This window comes from Pygoscelis adeliae, unplaced genomic scaffold, assembly GCF_000699105.1.
Source record: "Pygoscelis adeliae isolate BGI_AS28 unplaced genomic scaffold, ASM69910v1 Scaffold45, whole genome shotgun sequence".
Lineage (NCBI taxonomy): Eukaryota > Metazoa > Chordata > Aves > Sphenisciformes > Spheniscidae > Pygoscelis > Pygoscelis adeliae.
In genome coordinates, this window is record NW_008825114.1 from 8,452,111 (window position 1) to 8,460,686 (window position 8,576).

The window sequence follows — 8,576 nt, forward strand, 5'->3', positions numbered from 1 at the left end:
TGCCTGTTTCAGAAATTCTGATACCATAGCCATGTTGACAGAGTTTCTGGGAAGAGATGCATCAAGTTACAAACCATTTTTCATCAAGTTACAAATCATTTTTCATCATTTTCAGCACCAGTGCAATTCAGTTTCCCACTCTCAAAATCCTTTCTCTTGAACTATGATATGCAGGGGTTATTTTCTCAAGCAGTAATTGGCCTGTGCTATTGGAAGCAGGTAACTTTTGTTATGTTTGGCAGGTGATGCCATGCTCCACAATTGCTTGCTCACCCCTACATCCTTAGCTACTTGGAGAAGTTTTAGATTAGAAATAGAACTGTAAACTAGTTGGACTGTTTGCTTATTTACTACGGCAATACCTAAGCATTAGCATTGACTTACAAAGGAAAGTTACCACAAACAATCTAAAGTCTGTCTTTCCCCATTCGTTAAGGTATCAGCTATGCCCATTTAGTTCACTAAATGTTTGATTCTGTTCAAATTCAGTGGTAAACAAGTATTCTTGTCTGATCATTTCCTGAGGCTGGAGCTCTTGTGTGTTATCTTAAGACAAAAGAGATTACCTTGTTAAATATATTTTCATGTAATTTCTTTGACCAGCCCCTTCCTAAGGAAGATGAGTAAAATCAGACAGTTTCACCTATGCTGTTTCTTATTTCTTACATATTCCCTCCAATTTCTACAAAAGAATAGAGCATTATCCATTTAAGAAGGGAAAAAAAGTAATTTTTTGCTTTTTACCACTCAAAATGAAAATCAGTCCAGCTTTTCCATAAGATACCATGCAGAAGGGGAAAAAAGACTAACGGTGATGTGGTTTGACATTGAGCACCCAAAAATAATGAATAGGTTGCTTCATAACAACTTTGGTGTGAGGAATATTCTGTTTGCTAATAGAAACAGTGAGGGAACAAAGAGCAGAAATTAATGTTTTATCAAATAAAGTATTTTTGGTGTGGTCAAAATAGATTTTTTTTTTCCCCAAAAAACACACTTTCGTAGAAAACTCTAGGGAAGGCTTGGTTTTAAAGCATACATATAAACAATAAACTAAAGATAATGTTGCTGGGTAAACCAGAGTGTCTTTGAATCTAGCGTGAAGAGACAAGGTGCTACTCGTGGTCTTGGGGTACAGATTATATAATGTTGATCATATACACAAGTATAAAAAATGACGTTGCTTATGCTGCACACTTGCCTTACTTATGCCCTGTGTCCCATAGGAAGGGCAAAAAGCAGTCATTTAAAACGACACACCCTTAGGACCAAGCAGTGTAGCTGCAGCCCAGCTTCTTCTTTCCCTCATAGCAAAACTGTAAAACTTACTTCCACGTTCAGCTGGCAAAAACTCAGAAGCTACCTCCCATGGCCCTCCTCCAGCCCTCCAGCCCAGCTCCACCCTTCCTTCCCCTCTCCAGGGCAGGAGCAACCTACACTCCTTCTTCCTCAGAAAACTCTTGCTTTTGTGCCCTTCCCTCAGCCCTGAGGGCACAAAATTCAGCTCTTCCTGGGCTGCTAGAAAAACTGAAACTGACTCCAAAACTGTATTTATATGTTATTTAGAGTAGGTCTCGTCTGGGTGAATAATGGTCAGAATACTGTGTAAGTTGAAAGGATCAATTTTTATGCACGTCGTTTATTGAGGATCAGAAAAGTGTACTTAGGTTGCTATTAAAAACAGTATTTATCAAGCTGCTATAGTCACTCCTGTACCCTTCTTGTATTGACAGAAGTATATGAGGCCAGATGAAGTGCTATAGTATCTAAAGTTCTGCTGCATTTTATAACAGCACACATAAAGGCCGTATGCAGCAGGATGAAAACATTTTAGTCTCCATACCAGGTGCACTGATTCACCAACAGTGACGTGCACAGGTAAGTTTGTCGACTAATAAATTCACAGAGTGTATAATCATTTAAAACTAAGAAACAAGATTCAGTCTCACAGCACCAGATCTGAGAAGAGGTGGGACCAAAACTGCATTTTGGTTGATAGAGTAAGGAATCTTACTTCTCAGGAATAAAGCTGGTAGAGCTGGCTCTAGGGAGAACTGCTAACATCTCTGTTTCTTCTGCCTGTCCCCACCCCCACTCCTCACACCCAACTCTAGAGGTTTTGCTGCTAGAGCAGAAGGCTGCTAACCTACATTAAATTGGGTTTATTAAGCCTCTAAACCTTTATGTCTATCCTAATTTAAATTAGAGATACAGTAAAAGAATCCTGTGCCTTAAAAACTGTTTTTCCCCCTCCTTTTTAAATAAAGACACTTTAGCATGCAGATCCATCTATTTCCATCTAGTAATAATTTTAATAGAAGTCAAAGTAGGCAATGGCTCTTGAGAGGGGCTAAAGACCTTACTCTGCTTGAATTGGCTCAGAAAGTTAAGAAACCACCTTACATATAAAACTGTTTGCCTGCTTTACAAGAAACTATGGCTAATAAGAAAAAAGAAGACTGGAATCTAGGAAGACAGCCAGCCCTGTGACAGCATAGAGGTCTTTCCCAATGCTTGACTCACACCACCCTAAAATGCAAACAGCTCATGTAAATGATACCTAGATCCAGAAGGGATAAATTCAGTCAAAATATTATTTTACTTTAGTATGAAAAGGATTGGAAGAACTGATGGCTTTCTGCCATGTATTTTCCTTTACTTTTGAGCTCAGGACAAAGTCTATGAATAGGGACATGAAAAAATATATGTACCTAGAGAGTGGTGCAAACAGAAGGTACCATAGAAAAGTGTGACACTTCTTTCTGGTTACTCCATACCAAATAATTATTTGAGAGTTATTTTGTTTAATAAAATATTGTCCAGGTCATGTGTCCCCACTTCCCAAACTGGAATGTGTAGACATCCCATTTAAAAGGAAAAAGGGACAAGAACTTAAAATTTCTCCGTTTGAAAAATATCGTGATTTTTATGCATTTTATCATTCCCAATTAGAATGATCAACATTGCAACTGGAATGAAAAATCAGACGGACACCCAGACTGAAAGCCCTAACTGTTGCTTCACAAGAATTATTGCAATGTTGCTTTCTGTCTGGCTCCCAGTCTCCAGAGGAAGCACCTTTGAATTGGACATATGCAAATTTTTAAAAGTTTTGAAAAATATTCAATAGTTATTGAAAATATTTAGAGACACAAGACAGACTTTTACACGATAGCCTGTGTCAAACAACACCATTTCTCCATGCTTATTTAACCACATCATGAACCGTATCAGACATATCATCTCTGGTTAACGTCCAATGCTAGTTACCAGGATCTTGATGTAAATTAAGGTCGTTACACCCTATCAGAAAAACAGGCAGTAGATCTAACACAATAGTTTATTTTACCGTGGAAAGTCTACTGAATATGAATGAAAACATCAGAGAGGAAAACAATCTCATCCTTGGAAAATTCAGTGGAAAGTTTTAGCAGAACAAACCCCAGATGATACATTCATTACTTATGTGGCTTTGCCTAAGTTCTTAGTCACAAAACCAGGGGCTTGCTCTTATGTTTCTAAAAGATTGCTTTGCCTCATTTTCATCACTTTCATGAGCAAAGACCCCTCTACAGTCCCAAAGCAGCAATCTGTTGTTGAAGCAACAACAGCTGTTTCTTTTTTTTAAGTTTCCATACAAGTCACATTAGTTTTCCAGCAACTCCAGTTTTACTGCGGATTTCTACAGCAGCCTACTACAAAGGCAAAGTGAAAGAATATGCATAGAAGCATAGGAAACAGTCAATTCCAAATGTCTGCTTTTAATCTTTTAAGCTTTTTTTTTTCCAATTCCTTACATGCATTAAATAAAAGCAACAAAGTAATTTTCCAAGTCCTTCTGTGCACATGAAACGTTTCAAAACTGAAAGAATTTATCCTGCCCACACCCATCTTTTCCCATGCCAGGAAATCCAACCCACAGAAAATTGCACCAGGTCACTTGACAAATCTAGTGTACAATTCTTAAAGTTTGTTGGACCTACAGAGAGTAGCAAAAAACTGCAAAAACCTACCTTCTTCCTCACAAATACTACTTGTCAGGGCGGCACAGTCAGGACTAAAAGAGCAGAGGGCTTGCAATGTTTTTATAGCGCCGCGCAGGAGACCCCACCTAGCAACTAGTGTGTTTGCACAGACCCAGCAACCGGCTGCTCTTTGCAACAGCTAAATCTGGGTACTGTCCAAAACACAGAATTACACAAAAAAAGTCATTGCAAAACTATGTGCTGGAGAAAGCAGGAGCAGATTTTAGAAGGGAAAAGACAACGAATGAGCATGCATTGGTAGTTCTCCTCCCCTGCCATGGCCATATCCCTCACTGTAGTAAATTGCCATAAATCTTTCTGGATCGTAAGATTAAAATGTTAAAAAACTAAACTTGACTTACTCCCTTCACATTTTGACAAGTCTGATACTACTTCAAAGTGAATACATTAAGATATATCTTTGCTCAGTGAAGCTTTGAGAGAAAAAAGAGTGGAAAAGAGTCAATGCGGCTTCCACGTTTCACTGAGCTCTGGTGGCTATTAGCTCTGCTTCTTCTGCACATGAGCACATGGCAGAAATGGTCCAGGAATAAGACATGTCAAAACTTAATATCAATACCCTATATCTTTTTTTTTTTTTTTAAAGAAAACACCTGGAAACTGGCAGGCTTAATAGAAGGGCAATAACTGGCACCTACTTAATTAGAAAGAAGTTGAAACATTCAGATTAAACTCTGAAGTTCAAAGTGAGAGTGGTTTGCGCAAGATGAGGGATTTCACCAGCCTGCTAGAAGTGGTTTTCTGCAAGCACTTCCTCATCAAGCCAGCCAAACACATTGTCCAGAGCACGTCCGGCACAGCACCACATGGCATATCACTAATGTCTCAGACTGGCCTGGAACGTGATGCTCAGTGAAGAAATACCACTTCCTGAACCAGAAGCATTTCCAACTAGCAGATTGGCCTCCCAGCTGGCTGTCATCTTGCTTTCTGCTGACCTGGACCTGCTGCAACACACCGGTACCTCCAGAATGAGGAAGTATGGCTGATCTGCCTCTCATGAACATACATGAAATCCAGTCTGCCCTTGAAACCCAAGTGTAGCAATTAATGAAATCAGGAGGAAGGGGAGCAGACTGCTGGATAGCATTAGAGGGGACACTTGCAAATTCCTCAAATGTAGCACATCATTGCATACACAATCCAGCATTGCTTACACCTTCCTCTGTTTAAAATAGCTCTGTAGAAACTGTTGGGGCCCTAAACATGTCCCCCCAACAGGGTTTCGTTGCGGGTGCTGGGGGTCAGCTCAGGATCAGCACAGCCAAGGGGGTCCCCATCCCACTGGGCCAAGGGAAGAGCCCCCAGCGTAGTGGTGTGGGAGGTGGTGGTCAGGCCACCCCAGCTCTGGGACCTACCGTCAGCTGCAGCCCCAGTGCTTGGTCCCTGCCTGAACCACTGCCCTGCTGCCTTGCAGCCCGGCTGGGACTGGCTGTGGGACCTGGGCTGGGCCCAATCTGCAGGCTGATGTTCCATCCCATCCCCATCTCCATCCCCAGGGAGGTGCTCGATGCCTGGGGTTGCCTCCAGTGCCCCCTGCTTGTCCTGCTCCTGGCTGGGGTGGTGGGACAGGAGGGGCTACCAGGCCCTGTCTTGCCAACCCCATGGGAATCCCCGCCTTGTCCTGGCCCCCATGGAGCCCCCAGCTCACCCAACTCTCTGACAGCAATTTTCCCCTGCATGTTGTTCTTTCCTTTTTTCCTGCACATTTCACATGTTATTTGACAAAGATATTTCAGATATTTTCAGTAAGCTGAATAATTGAAGGGGCCTACAAGCTGAGAGCGATATTGTGAGCAAGCTGTCAGGTTGTATTTGGTTTTCTTTATTTAATTATGATGCGCGAAGTTCAGATTACTCCTGCCCTCTTGACCTTCTCCATGTCAGTAGGACACTACCAGTCTTATTTCACTCGTGTTGGATGTTGGCCAAAACCTCTGTTTACACTCTTTTTCTGGGACTGTTTCCCTTGTCTATTAATGAGCATGGCTAATTACAATCTGTTTATACCGAAAAGCTGGAAATCTGTGTGTATCCCCAGTGTAGCTCGGTGGGTCTTCTGAAGTACAGAAATAACCTAGAAAGCTGGGTTACACAGGCTCAGAGCATCCTAATAAGTTTTTGGCATTTTCTCAGTAAAGAAGATAGCACAGCAGCATTTACTGCAGACCTATAAGGGTAGGAATCAGTGTGTTACAAGCATTTAGTAAGACACTCTTCCACGTTGACTCTTTTTACTAATACGCTTTCTCAATAATTGGACTATTATCCCATTTTTATCGTAGAGGTTTTTCACCTCTTTATTTTTTTATTGTATCGTCTTTCAGGCCTGTGTTTCTACTTTCAGAGTGATCTCACATGAAGGCATTGTGCTAGAGCTTATTGCAGGAGCTCTTTGCATTTGCTTTTCCTCGTTAACAGACAGGAAGATGTTGACTCATCTTCTTCCTGAAGCTGGAGTGAGTCACCATCTCAGCTAGAGAGCTTTATTGTAAAAAACACTTACAATGAAAAAATGCAATTTAATTGGAGGGAGCTTTAGTGTTTATTGTTACGTTCTTAACTATAATTCCATCATTTATTTCAAAAGTTGGAATAGTTTGTGTGTTGTTTATCGTCTATCTGGTATTGTTTATTCAGAAGTAGCAAACCATGCAGCTACTGTCATAGTATAATGAGACATATATATATTTGTAAAATATTCTATTGAAAGCCTTCTAATCTTGTGAGTATTTGTGCTTTCAGGTATATAACGTCTGCCTGTGTTTTTTTCAGTTATGGTTAAGTCTTCTACAGCTTTGAGTTTCATCTAGTACACTTTGGTCTCCTGCCAAAACAGACATTGCTAGCCACAGGAAACAGTGAGGAGAAACCTGACCCGTATCTCCCATTTTACTGTCTGCAGGTATCTCGTTGCCTAGTGAAGCTCTTGCATTTTTACAGGTTAAATATTTATGTACACAGTGTGGGAGGCTGTCAGAAAATACCAGAAATTAACTCTCAGCTCTGTGGAAACACTGGCCCTGAGAAACAGAACGATTACAATGGATGAAGGTAATTTTTTAGGACATAATATTTATTTAGTAAAAAAAAAAAATGTTCATGTATGTTATATTATGGGACACAGCTGTTGAGAGTGGAAGGGTGGAGCCAGACGACTATTACGTTAAACAAGCTGAGCGAAAATTGTGAAGAGGATAACCGTCTATTTTTAAGTTCCTCAGCTGTCAATGAAAGTCAAGGAAAAAAAGAACCCACTGATATGAAAGACATACTAAAAGAGCTAAGCTGTTTAGGTGGCAAAAAGATCCACAAGTGAATGAGGATACTTTTGAATACAGCTAATTATTTTTCAAAAGCTGTCTTGCTAACCTAGGAGAACGTGTGTTCAAATGCTAGTGACTAGTTGGAAAGTTGTGTACGTGTCTTCATAAACGTTTAGAAAAGTGTGATAAATGAAGGTCTTCTAAGTAAAGCCACTCTGGGATTTATGAATGTTTTGTGAATTTTTAGAAAAGGAGGATTGAGTTTCCACAGCTCAACAAGTCATTGAGTATTGTTTCAGCCACAGCAAGTGACCATGTGTGCTCTTGTTTATGCACTGTGTCTCCCTTTAGGCATGTCATTTCAAGAAATGCAATGTCAGAAAATGAACCAGAAAGGTGGTACAAAGGAATGATCAAAGGGCTAATGAAGGTGGCTTCTGGTGAAAGACTGAAAAGTGGGTTTAGTGGTCTAATAATGGAAGAACCTTTAAGCTTTTTCTCAGAAGAATGAGCTCAGAAGTCTTCAAAAGTCTTCAATTTGGTTGTAGGACAGGAAGCAATGAACTGAAGGGAAAGGAGTTTCAGTTGGACTTTAAGGAAAAAGCATGCTAACTAAAAGGACACTTAACAAGATATTAGAACAGTGATAAAAAATGGCTTAAGTAGCTAGTGCTACTTTCTTTTCCATGATGTATTATATTTAGGAATATTTTCTTGAAAGCTTAGACCTTTGCTCAAATTCTCCGGTCCCTACTGCTTATTTCTTCCCTGAAATCTTAACTCCTGTTTGCTGAAAAAAATCATTTGCAAGGCAAATAATTTTACCAGAGGATTCTGCCTCAAAGAAGAGAACAGAACGCCACAGCAAAAGCATAAAAAGTGTATATTGCCAGATTTTGTGGTTTACCTACTAGATTTGCCACAGAGATAGCATGTATCCTAACGGTGACATCTTAAAATTGTCCTTAAATTGCACCTGTACTCTTAAAATCATTCCTGTCATATAGAGTATCTCTTACCAGATGCTATTGTGAGCGTTCAAACTTCATTTTTTTTTATATACACCCTGAAGTGGCCATATCTGGGGTCTAGCAGGTAACCACGGTTGGGCCTCAAAAATTAAAATAATCAGCATCTACAGTCATTTTTAGTTTGAGACTTTAGAATCATAGAGTGATAGAATAGTTTGGGTTGGAAGGGACCTCTAAAGGTCATCTAGTCCAACCCCCCCCTGCCGTGGGCAGGGACATCTTCAACTAGACCA